At 41.2% G+C, this 13,424-nt stretch overlaps 1 protein-coding gene across 3 annotated transcripts in view; it reads right to left on the minus strand.

Moving 5' to 3' along the window:
• Positions 1-13,424, minus strand: part of SETBP1 (SET binding protein 1) — a 434,457-nt gene that overhangs the window by 36,622 nt on the left and 384,411 nt on the right. The gene's annotated exons all lie outside the window — the stretch shown is intronic.

Below are 13,424 nucleotides of genomic sequence, written 5' to 3' on the forward strand. Positions count from 1 at the left end.
CAGGTGAGGAGTGACAATATTCCTGGATGGTTGCCTGGAAGGGGGTCTGGGCCTGAAGAAGTGAGAGAACCCGTCAGCCACACCTTGGCCTTCAGAGGGTCTGAGCCCATCTTTACAGAGTCTGCATTGTGTGTGGTATGAAGGGGGTGAGGGGGAAGGAGAAGCGGCCCCACACAAGGCTCCCATTTCATGAGGCTTCTCACCTCATGCAGCTGGGGAGACAAGAGTAAGTCAGAAGCAAAGACTGGGCAACAGGTAGGTGCAGGCTTCTGTGTTATCATCCTACAGGCTCAGGGAGCCTAAGGATGTGGACATTAGCACGGAAGAAATGAGGCAAAGCTTTGAGGAGCTCCAGCTGGAGCAGCAGTGAGGATGAGGGAAACACACTCTTGTTGGTGAGAAGGGCATAAACTAAGTCATGGATGGAGAATGGGCACGATCCAGGCAAGACACCAGCCTGCTGGAGGTGGGAGGGCCACTGTGGGGCCGGGGGTGCAGTAACAGTCACTAGGCCATGTGAGGGCTGATTTGATGGCCTCTGGGAGTCTGGTCATCAACTGCATCATAAGTTATGTGTTTAGGATGCTGAAAAGCCTAGGTAAACTCTTGTGAGGTGCCTTTGCAAGGGCCTGGAGATTTATTATATAACAAACTGTAAGAGCTGTTCTGGAACCTTGTTTCCTGGGCTTGCATCCAGGCTTTGCCACTTTCCAGCTATGTGATCACCAGCAAGTTACTTAACCTCTCCAAGCTTTCAGTTTCCTTAACTGTAAAAATGGGGCGGTGATGGTACTACTTCCTAGGGAATGTTGTGAGCATCCAATGAGTCGATACATGTAACGTGCTGAGAACAGTGTCTGGCACAGAGTCCCTGCAGTCTGAGTGTTTATTTACCATTATTGCTATTCCTATTATTCCTACTCTCACTATTAAAACCTGCTACTTCCTCTGGTCCAATGCAACCAGTAGCCAAAGGCTCAGTTGTCTCCCATTCACTAGACATGGCCAAGGATTTCTAGGCACCTTCTATAAGCTCAACATCAAAGAAAAGAAAAAAAAAAAAAAGACTCTCCATCTCATCCAAGCATAGGTCCAGAGGCTGAGGGTATCTGAGTCCATGTCAAATGGCCATGTAGTAAGCTTCTTCATTTATAGGCTGCATGCCATTGCAGGCTTAAGATAACAAAGGAGCAGCAATAACAGTAGCACATTGGCGCTAGATTGCTGTAGTTCTTGAATTTTTTTTACATTCTAATCACCCTGAGTTCACCCTGAGTGGTACAGTTCCCTCCTAGAGCAGCAATCTCACCCCTACAGTGAGATCGTTTTCATTTGGATCTCATGACAAACCTTTGAAATATACAGTGAAATAATATAGAAAATATTATTGTGTTCTCAGTTTTAAAGATGAACCCATTGCCATTCAGTTAATTCTGACTCATAGCGACCCTGTGAGGAGAACACATTTCTGAGAGATTTAGAGTGAACTGACTAAACTCACATGACTCCTAAGGTCTGAACTTGAAGTTTCCAAGTAGCCAGATGCTAAACCTAAGATCTCCTTCCTGGTCTGCATGGTTGTCCTCTAAAACCTGTCAGCACCCCCAGGTGGTGGGGCTGACAGCATGTTTCACATTAGGACACAGAGGGCCTCATATCTTTGTCATGTCAGTGAGACAGTATTGGTGTGAGGTGTGTCTTAAGTCAATCTCTTTGGAGATATAAAAGAAATTAAACAAGCAACTGAGAGAAGCAGAGAGGGGGAAGACAGATGCCAAGACACTTAAGGAACCAAGGAACAAGGACCTTCCCCCAAAGCTGGCAGAGAAAGTCTTCCTCTGAAACAGACATTCTGAATTCAGACTTCTAGCCTAAGCCACGAGAAAATAATTTCTGTGGTATTTCTATTATAGCAGCACTAGATAATTAAGATACCACCTAAAGAAGAAAGTCATGCTGACATTTTCATTTGCCCTTTCTAATATCTGCCTCCTACTTTCCATCCCAGGGCAATGGTGGCTCAGTGCTAGAATTCACACCTTCCATGCAGGAGACCTGGGTTCCATTCTTGGCCAATGCACCTCAAGTGGAGCCACCACCTGTCTGTCAGTGGAGGCATGTATGTTGCTAGGATCCTAAACAGGTTTCAGCAGAGCTCCCAGACTAAGACAGACTATGAAGAAATGCCCGTTGATCTACTTCCAAAAATCAGCCATTAAAAACCCTATGGATCACAATGGTCCCATCCCATTGTGCCTGGGTCTCCCATGAGTTAGGGACCAACTTGACACCAGCTAACAACGACAACAATAACCCTCCATTCCAGTCTTTGAGACTTCAGCTTGAAATGTTATGAGTAACAGTACCAATTACACTCTTCTGTATTTTAAATTTTATTGCATTTGGAAGGTGGAGAAAGACAAGCATTCAATTTCATGACAGAAAACAGGATTCCAAGGCACAACAATTAGGAAAATGCAGTGAACGTGTATAGTATTTCGTTAGTAGAAAACAAACAAACAAACAAACAAAAAACAGGTGTGCTAGTGATAGATGAGAGACAGACATGTCATATATGTAAAATGCACAGAAAATCATCTGTAAAGAGACACAGCAGGTGTTCTGAGGAAGGAGAATACCAGGAGGCTTGGTGACTTTTTCTTGTTTTTTTAAAACCATGAACATGTATTAAGCCTTTTAATTTTTTTTGTTAGTTGATACTGTTCCAAGTCATAGTGATCCTATATATAACAAAACAAAACACTGCCCAATCCTGTGCCATCTTCATGATGGTTGCTACTTTTGAGTCCATTGCTTTGGCCACTGTGTCCATCCATCTCGTGGAAGGCCTCCTCTGCCTTCACTGACCCTCCATTTTACCAGCCATGATGTTCTTTTTTTAAAGATTGGTCTTTCCTGATGATACATCCAAAATTAAGTGAGCTGAAGTCTTGCCATCCTTTCTCCTAAGGAGCATTCTGGTTATATTTCTTCTAAGACTGACTTATTCATTCTTCTGGCGGTCCACAGTACATTTAACATTCTTTGCCAATTACATTGGGAAAATAAACACAGTTTGGAAAAAAAAAATCTAATACTCCATCAGAGTATGGGCATTGGGGCAGATGGACTGATAGGCTTTAATGATTGGCTGCTAACCGATCTGGTAACAGGAACAGCCAGCACAAGTCTGAGGGAAATTTCTCATGTGGGTTTTCTGCTGCTCTACAGCAGTATCCCTGTCAAGTGGAAGCAGGCAAGCTTTTTCTAACATACTCCTGTAACTCTAAGCTATCAGAGGTCTACTATGTAAGAGCTCCTTTGGAAAATCTCACTGACCCGGTATCTTTGCACCTGTGGACACAGGTTGGGCAGGTAGATCTTAGCTGAAATTATACCACGCTGAGGGCATGAATGAAGGCCATAAACAGGAGTAGCAGGCAGATATTTAACTCTCACTTGGGAACAAACTGGTTTCTAGTCATTTTAGTTGTACCCATTTTCATGCAAATGTTCAGAAACCAAATTAGTCTCAGTCCACATCATTTCATTAAAGTTGATCTGATCATACCTCTATTGGGCATACTTTGCTACTCAAGTGTTTATGTTACAAAATACGCTAAAAGGAATAAAATGGCACTTAAAGCACCCTATAATTCAGATTGTCACCATTTAGCTGTCTCAAAAACCCTGGGTAATTTAGGATTTTCTAGATTATAATACTGCTTGCTAGTTGCCATGTGATGAATTTGAAAATAAATAGAAAAAAAAAAAGGGTTGGGGGGAAGAAGCTCTGAGCTTTTCTGATACATTCTTAGGTTTCAAGAGGATTACAGAAACAATCTTAGAAAAAATATACCTGGCAAGAATAATAGATAAACTTTAAGCAAAGGTTAACCTAACAGCATTTGCATTCCACAATACTTCTTCAAGTGCAGAGGTCTCCAGAGTGCAAATAGGTGTCTCGTCCTTGGGAGAGAGCATTGGGCAGGCTGGCCATTACAAGTCTTCGTTTCCCTTCATTCCAAGTAGTGGCTGATGCCCTATGGAGCGGTACTCAAATGACCACAGGAACTTGGAAGAGTTCAGAATCAAGTCCTCAGAAGTGGGTGGTAAGGGCAGAGTGGTGGGGGATTTAGAAAGTTTCCTCCTAGCAAAAGTCTGGCTTCCCATTCCCCATGAGAGGGAGCTTTTTGAGGCTGGAAGTTGATCAGAAAGAAGTCCAGATATCCTGTGCTGGGGTGGCTTTGAACCAGGAAGGATCACTGTGTCATATTCAGAAAGCAGAGTGTATGGACAGCATGCTTAATAGATGTGTTCTGAACATCCCCAAACCCCAACACAGGACAAACTGCCCTGAGGTTTGCATATCTGGAGGCCAGTACATTTTTAAAGGAGGAAATAACAATGCTAATAACTTGTGGATCCAACATCTGTTCATAATTAAAAGACAGAGCCAAGAGGAAATAAAAAAAAAAAAAGTTCAGCCTATATGAAAACATTCTGCTGTAACCTGTTGACTTCTATTGATAAATTAAAAAAAAAAAAAAAAAGAATGAAGAAGAAAAAAAGAATCTCTGAAACAGTGCTGTAGCCTGCCTAGGGACAGTCACTCATATTTCAAAGGTAATTTCTCATAGACCACTTATCCATCCCCTCAAACTTCCACCTGCACACCGTGTTTGCATTAGGGACTTGATTTATGGATTCCTGCCCCTTCGATGCAGAAGCTGACTTCCTGTTGCCGTGGTTACTTGGAGCTCAGTTCAAGGTTAAACTACTCCCAAATCAAAATCAGTGGCAGGCGCTGTATCTAGTGGCCAGGTTATTGACTGCCCCAGGATGCGAAAAGGTCAGAGACCAAAGAACTCTTTACTGCCTTAAGGGTGAGTCAATAGTTTCAATATTTTGATTCTGTTTCTTCCAAAGTAGTAGTTGCTGCTCCATTACCTCTTCCCCAGGTTGCTCAAGGTCACAGGGGTCACAGAGGAAAAGCTGGGTCCATGGTGGCAGACTTTCCCAGGATCCCTTTAATGAGCTCTGTGACCTTGGATAATAACAACCAGCCTCACCTTAGAGTAATTTGTTGCTTTATGGTTTATAAAGCTTATCATCGACTTTATCTCATTTGTCTCTAGGGCGAAAACAACAACAAAACACAAAAAACCCTTTCCAGGATAGCTACTATTTACTGCCCTTATCTAGAGGAGAGGATGGAGGCTCAGAGATGTCATATAACTCACCTGAAATCACAGTTGTTAAGAAGTGGTATGATCTAGATCCTCTGATGCTTGGTTGGGTTATTATTTTGCACAGTTTCTTTAAAACAAAGTGGCTGATGGAACCGATGGAATCATCACCAAGAGGTCATATGCTATGCATTTTGTAACACCCACCACAGAGAACAGCATATCTGGCAGGTAGTATATAATTAATAAAGGCTTGTTGAATAGCTTCAGAAAATTTCTAATGCTATGACTTATAAATGCAGATATTTCCTACTGATAAAGCCTACACTGGCAGACACCACTACGGTGAGGATGGGGTTCCCTTCAGCCACTTCCACGGTTCCCTTTTCACTGCAGAATGCAGGGTTTGGCATGGACTAGGAGACATGTTATATAAGGTACTCAGTAGTTTTAAATTTTGCAAAGAGCACTGAAATGTATTATGTTATTTTCCTCTTGCAGCATCCCTATGGATGACAAGAAGCAGATGGAGAAGCTCCCACTTCACAAATAAGGAAGTTGATGCTCAGAGGACCAAGTGATTTGCCCAAACTCCCTTATCACGTGTTCAGAAGAAGTGGTGCTGAAATCCATGTCTCTTGACTTGGTGTTGTCTCCTTCTCCCTAAAACATTGACTTTTGGGCACACCACTAAATGACACAAGTTTTCACTGAAAACTTGATATAATTCCCTTCCTAATATACCGTTTGTCTATTCAGATCCTTCCATTGCTCTTTTTTCCTCTTTTGTAAATGAACTTCACTCATGGCAATAAGAAGAAAGTGAACCAGGTAATAGATACCCTCAGGATGTGGGAGGTAATATCTATTTGTGCCAAAGTCAATAAAACATTTATTTTTGTTGCATTTTCTTATTAATTAATTCAACAAGTATTTATTGAACATCTACTACACCAGGTATTTGGGCACTAGTCAAAACAATGTTCCTGTTTTCTGAGAATTGTAGTCTAATAATCTCTGTATAGTATAATGATACTGTTACTCTTTATAAGGTCACTGAAAGGTCCCAATGTGCTTTTTTAGTCATCTAAAGGCAGAGCCTCTGTTATTTCTGGGTGAATTAGAAAAAGGTATCCCCTTGATGTGGACTGCCAAAAAGAATGAACAAATTAGCCTTAGAAGAAATACAAACAGGATTTTCCTTAGAAGTGAGAGTAGAGAGATTTCAACTTGCTTACTTTGGACATATCATCAGGAAAGACCAATCACTAGAAAAGGAGGGCCCGTGAAAACAAGGGAAACCTTCAGTGAGATGGACTGACACAATAGTGCAATAATAGACTCAAACATACCAATGATCATGAAGATAGAACAGGACCAGACAAAGTTCTGTTCTGTTATACATAAGGTTGCCGTAAGCGAGAGCTGACCTGATGGCAACTAATAACAACAATAGGGTGGATACAGCCCCAGGAACACACAGCTTAGCAGAGGGCACCGCTGTGTAAATTAGAAATAGGCATAGCTTCCTGTGTGCACAAGCATCCCCATGGTTCATGGTTTGGCAAGAGGGGCAGACTATATTTCAGCCCCACTCCCCTCTTGAGCCAGGTGTCCTTGGACAGTGACCAATCCGCTCAGTTGTATGTGGTGGTTCCATCAACAAGTGTTTTGTGTCAAATAAAGTTTACTTCCTCCTAGGACTTCGAAAAACAACATTCAGGCAAGGTTACTCTGAAGCAGACTACCAATCAGTTAGCCTAGAATCAATCATTTTGAAATCGACAATTATTTAATGAGCACTGACCAGCAAAACTTAGAAGACATGATCTCTGTCTTCATAAAGATGGTTTAGATGTGGAAAGTGGACAAATACATAAACACTTAAAAAGCTGTAAACCAAACAAGACAAGAAGCCAAATGAGCCCTCCATGAGTTAGGAGGAAAAGGAAACCTGAGTGGGATCAGATGTGGCTTAGTGTTCTTCATGTATTAATTCGACACTCATTTAGAACCTGTAAGTTCCAGGTACTGTTAGGACCTGGGAGCACGAACCCTCTCTGAATGGGGCCAACCATGCCCTCAGGAAGACAGACACAGGTATGAAAATTTCAGTTTTTTAAAAAGATGGGTCAGATTCAGTAACTAGAAATGCAAAGAGGACCTTCTGAAGCAGGGGAAAGGCAGAAATAACAAGTCTTCTTGGTGCATCTAAGAAAGGAGTGCTTTGAATGAGCCATAAAAGACAAATAGTGGGAAATATGTTTGGAAACTAAACTCAGATGTCTTCTTTAGGTAGAGTTAGTGCCTCTTTCCCATGTGCTGTTTTATCATCCTGGACATACTCTGCTATACGATTTATTTCTTGTTCTGTAATGATCTGTTCATTTCTCTGCCAATTTTTCCAGGCAACTCTCAGATTCTAGAGATCAGGAACCAGGTCTCACTTTCCTTTGGTTACCCAGCACTTAGCCTGACAGACACTCCCAGAAACCCCAGTGCCGTTGAGTCGATTCTGACTCATAGTGACCCTATAGGACAGAGTAGAACCACCCCATAGAGTTTCCAAGGAGCGTGTGGTGGATTTGAACTGCCGACCCTTTAGTTCGACAGACACTAGGTACTCAAAAATGTTGGGGCGGGGAATGGATGGAAAATAGAGCATACACTGTACATCATTCTAGTACCAAACCTTTTGGGAAAGTTATCCTAACTACTTTAGCCCACACCCTTTCCTCTATTCTAAAACTACTTTTTTAGTAGTATAGAGGTGAAGAGTATATTCTCAGGAGTAAGACTGCTTGCTTTACTAGCTGTGTAACTTTGGGCAAGTTATATCAACCCTCTGCACCTCCATTACCTCATTTGTAAAATGAGTTTGTTAGGACTGAAAGAGTTTCTATGTTGTGGTAGGCAGAATATAATGCCTTTCCTCCCCAAAATGTCCATATCCTAATCCCTCAAACCTGTGAATGTTACATTACATGGCAAAGGGAGGTTAAGGCTGCAGATGCAATTAAGATGGCTGATTAGCTGATTTTAATAGAGGGAGAATAGTATGGATTACCCAGGTGGGCCCAATGTAATCACAAGGGTCCATATGAGTGGAAGAGGGAGGCAGAAGAGGACAGTCAGAGAAAGATATGATCAAGCAGGGTCAGAGAGATGCTATGTTGCTGGCTTTGAAAATGGAGGAGGGGGCCACAAGCCAAGGAATGCAGGCAACCTCTAGAAGATGGAAAAGGAAAGAGAATGAATTCTGCTCTAGAGCCTCCAGAAGCAATGTAGGACTACTGACACCTTTATTTTAGCCCATTAAGACCTGTGTAAGACTTCTGATGTCCAGAACTTTAAGGTAATTAAAAAAATTTGGTGGTAATTTGTTATAGCAGTAATAGGAAACTAATACATATGTAAAACACTCATTCTGGTACCTAGCTGTATAAACACTCAATTGTGTTAACCATCATTATTAAAGTACTATATTGTCTTAGTACTAATAGTTAATTTTTTAACTTACTTCATATATTCAAGTCTTGTGTGTCTCCTATAAGATTTTAAATTCCTTAAGGAGGCAGACACTTTCTCTTCTTTTCTTGTATCTTCCTAGCGTAAGGCTGATATAAAGAAATGATTCAATGCATACTTACAGTTAATAAATTATACCAGAGAGAAACAATTTGTTTACATGAAAGTTAATAGACCGAAGTTGTGAGACACTGGGTTGTTGCAGGCTCTGCCTCACACTTGCCTGGGTGAGTCTGAACAAGCCTTGGAAACCTAACCCTGCTTCAGTTTCCTCCTGGTCAGAATCTATTCTAGCTCTACTATTTTCTGATTCTAAGTGTTCTAGATTTTGTAGAAACCACTAAAATGTTTTATTAGTTGTTATTCTCAATCCAGAAGTACAGAAATGGGCTGAGATTACATTTTTGTCCATTAGAGCCTTAACGGAGATTTACATTAAAGAATCTTTTACTCTAGGCAATAAATACTGTATTTTTAGGCAAATAACATGCACCTTCTATGTTTGTTTGCCAACCATGGCCTTCCCCCCTGAGGTATCCCTTTTTTTTTTTTTTTAACATTTTGCTGTGAAAAAATGAGCATAGCATGCTTACAAAAATACCTCGCAGGGGAGGGCATGGTTGGCGAACAAACATAGAAGGTACGCGTCATTTGCATAAAAAGGTACTAATGATACATAAATAAGTCTCTCCGGATTTTATGGTGGAAAGGTCATGCCAGCCTAAAGATGTTTTATAGAAATGCCCAATGATTTCATCCAGAACGGAGATATATCATGTATCAAAACTGCAAAGAGGAGACACCCCAAGTCAGAGGCTTTTAATCTTCCTGCATCTGAGACACCTTTGAGAATCCTAATTAAAACATCAGATTCTCTTTCCTGAGGAGGAAAAGTAAATATGTGTGTGCGTGTATGTGTGTATGTATATGCCTATGTGTATACGGTGCAACCTGTGAGAGCTGAAACCCGAGATTGGCTTGTCTTTCTGAGTCTTGCAAATTTTCTGCCTCTGACAGGGTGCAGTCTTATCACTTTTCTATCACTCTCTATTAGTGGAATATATTTGAGTTTTCCTTCTCTGACAGGTTTCTACCTTATACACGTTCTGACTTTCGCAGGTTTTAATGTATATATGTGTGTGGTGTGTGTGTGTGGGCACAGTGACACACAACACTTTTTGTTTACAGCGTAAAGTTCATAGATACTATTACGCCTTTTGATATAGATCAGATTAGAACGCTTGCTGGGCTAAGTGGATTCCTACATACATACACATGCACACACACATTCACACACACATTCACACACACCTCTCACGGAAGGACAAAGGGCAAACAGGCAAAACCAAAGGGGAAGGCTGATATAACTGCACTCATGCTAAAAAAAATGCAGAGACAATAGAGCGGTACCTGCTCTATGGAAAATATAACAAAGGAATTTTCAAAAGGTATTAGCAAGGGAAGAAGCAAAGCACAGGTGCAACAGAAACCTAAATTAATAATACAGTGCACAAAATATACTCTTGTTACAATCTTGATGATTAACTAGGTTAACAATTTGCTATTGTAAAGTATATAAATCATGTTACAGACCATTAATGAACACAAAGTAGCTTCAGCAAAGTAAAATCAAGGCAGTATAGAGTTGGAAGGCACTCCAGTCCAGTCCCTCCTAGACAACTGAGACCCAGAACAGGGGTGTGACTTGTTTTGCCTAGTGTCACACAGAGAGAGGGTGGCAGAACCATTACTGACTTTGACCACATCCTTGGATAGTTCCAGGCTAGCAAGTAGACTTCATGCCACAGGGGTTACATTCTGTGACTTCATAGAACCAGTATTCTTGCCTCCCGATGCATGTTTGTTATTCTGTACTCCCAGGGTGGCTTAGAAACAGACCAAATATAGCAGATGAGATCTAAGCTACAGGATCATTGTCTCTGGAAGATTCTTTGCTAGATTCTTCCTAATTCAAAGTCAATGCCAGTCAATGCAAGTACCTTGTGTAGTGTCTTTTTTTTTTTTTTTTAAATACCTCTAAAGCACATAGTCACATAGCATGTCTGCATGGTAATACAGATCTCCATGCTAACTGGGTCACCTTATTTGCATTTTGATTACTGCTTATTTAGAAGCCACATTGAGAAAAGAGCTTGATATCAGGAGCTTAAGAGCCTGTGGGTATATAAATATGTATATAAATAGATAAATGCATATTTACTGGTTTGTGAAAGATCAGTCAAATATGTACTCTTCTCTGATGGACATATCCGTAGAAGTTTGGCCAACTATGGATGCTGGGCTTATAAATGTGGGTATTGGATCCAATTATTCTTAGTGCGACTATATCACCCACTGTATCTTTCTAGAGAAATCAGGTTAACATATATTCCCCTTGTTAAATAGTCCAACTCTTTAGGTATGAGAAAGTTGCATGGTTTTAATAGCTTTAGTGCAAATCTTTTCTTCAAATCACCTACTTTATGCCACTATTTGAATTCATCCCACAGAACGCAAACACCTTGTGACTGTCTGGAAGCACACACGTATAGACACAGAACGCGTGCTTGGCAAGCTCTATCTACTCTTTGCAATGGAAAAGGAAAAAAAAAAAAAAGAAAATCACAGAAACCCAGACCCATCATTAGATAGATCTCCTAATCTTTATCTCTAGTAGTTCAGTCAGACGAGCTAATACCATGATGATGGCTTCAGAATCTCTTAGGAATTGGATGAGGAGACGCGATAGTGATGAACTCCCAGCTAATAAACACAGAGTGCTTATTTCGGCAGAATGATCAATTTCTAGATGTCCTGAGGCTTCTCTGATACAGTTGATTTACTCATCCTCGCTTACCTTACTAATAAAGCCAACGTCCACCATCAGATTACAGAGATGCGCGGGATTTCTTAAAGGGGCAGGAGAAAAGCCAAGGGAACTTCATCACATCCCTCCGTGTCCACAGTCCTTAGAACCCTGGCTGCCTTCCTCAGCTGATCCTCTCCACTCAATAGACTTTGGGCAAGTACAGTAATACAGACAATTAACTCGTTATCTTGTTAGTGGAAATTTAAAGCAATGATCTAGAAGAACTCTTACATATTGTGATAAACTTTAGTGCCTCCGGGCGGCTCCCTTCACATTCTGCTGGTTTCACATCTCATCCATTATGTAAATGAGATTTGGAAATAGTTGAGTTTCACTAATGTAGCTCAACTCTGATGGATTGGAGAGTCAGTCCTACTGAAACTAATGAGGTTAAATGCATCTCCACATTTCTTTCCACTTGGTTGATTCTGCAAGCCCCTGTTTAAGGAAATGTGATGCAAAGAATTTTTTTTTTAAACCATCTTCTAAGGTAATTTCACTTTTGCCAGACCCCAAAGTGGTCCAAGGTAAGTTTGGTTTGGATGATGCCTGTATTGGTTCCAACCACCACATGGTGCACAAACAGAAATCACGGACAACATGCCATCCATCAAACTGCATGTCCATCACCATGGGCACTATTCATGTGATTTAAGATAAAAGAAAATTTAGTTTAATAGTTAATGGGTCTGAGGTGGTCTCTCAGCCATCCAGAGAAGAGTGCGGAGAAATGTCCAGAGGAGGAAAACAGGGTTAAAAAGGACTTAGTGGGGTCTGAGATCAAAGAAGGAGACTTAGTCATTGAGGTTATTTGAAACTGGCAAAGAGACTATTGTGTTTGATTCAGATTCATGATGAGTCATCCCAGCTACTGAGGGGCTAGTCTTGAGGTGGGGATAAATAATCAGGCTGCAAACTTAGGCAAAGGAGTCTTGGTGGCACAAATAGTTAAGTGCTTGGCTGCTAACCAAAAGGTTGGTCATTCAATTCTACCCAGTGGCTCTGTGGGAGAAAGACTTAGGAAGCCCTATGGGACAGTTTTACTCTGCCACATAGGGTTACTAAGTTGGAATTGACTCAATGGCACTCAACAAGATTTAGGCATTCCTCGATTTCACTTGGAAGGTCATGAAATGGGAGTTTCAAAGACCACAGGCAGTATGCATTAAAGCGGTGATAAGCATTTCGGGAGAAGTGCTTCAATTTATTCCGGGTCTTGGAGCCAGGGAGGTGAGGATGAGAACTTAGTACAGAATTAAAAAAAAAAAAAAAAATCTGTGAAATTAGTCTTCATTTTAAAAACAGGATTTAAATAAACCAAACAAAACCAAACCAGTTTCCATCTAGTTGATTCTGACTCATGGTGACCCCATGTGTGTCAGAGTAGAACTGTGTTCCACGTTTTCAACGGTCGATTTTTTGGAAGTAGATCGCCAGGTATTTCTTCCAAGGTGCCACTGGGTGGGCTTGAACTGGCAACCTTTCAGTTAGCAGCTGAGGACATTAACTGCTTGCACCACCTAGGGATTCCAGAGTTTGAATGGAGGAAAGTAAAACAAAGACATGGGGACAGAAGCATTTTGTAAGAGAGAATCTGAATCCAAGTGTGTTAGCCACAACCCCAAAATCTGTTGCCCTCAAGTCGATTCCGACTCATAGCCACCCTATAGGACAGCCCCATAGAGTTTCCAAGAGCACCTGGTGGATTCAAACTGCCAACCTTTTGGTTAGCAACTGTAGCTCTTAACCACTATGCCACCAAGGTTCCCAAGTGTGTTAGCCAGTTATTGGTAAATAGAACACTTACACGAAAGGAACTTCAAACTGGAAGATAAAGC

Source organism: Loxodonta africana, chromosome 11 (genome assembly GCF_030014295.1).
Source record: "Loxodonta africana isolate mLoxAfr1 chromosome 11, mLoxAfr1.hap2, whole genome shotgun sequence".
NCBI classification, from domain to species: Eukaryota; Metazoa; Chordata; class Mammalia; order Proboscidea; family Elephantidae; genus Loxodonta; species Loxodonta africana.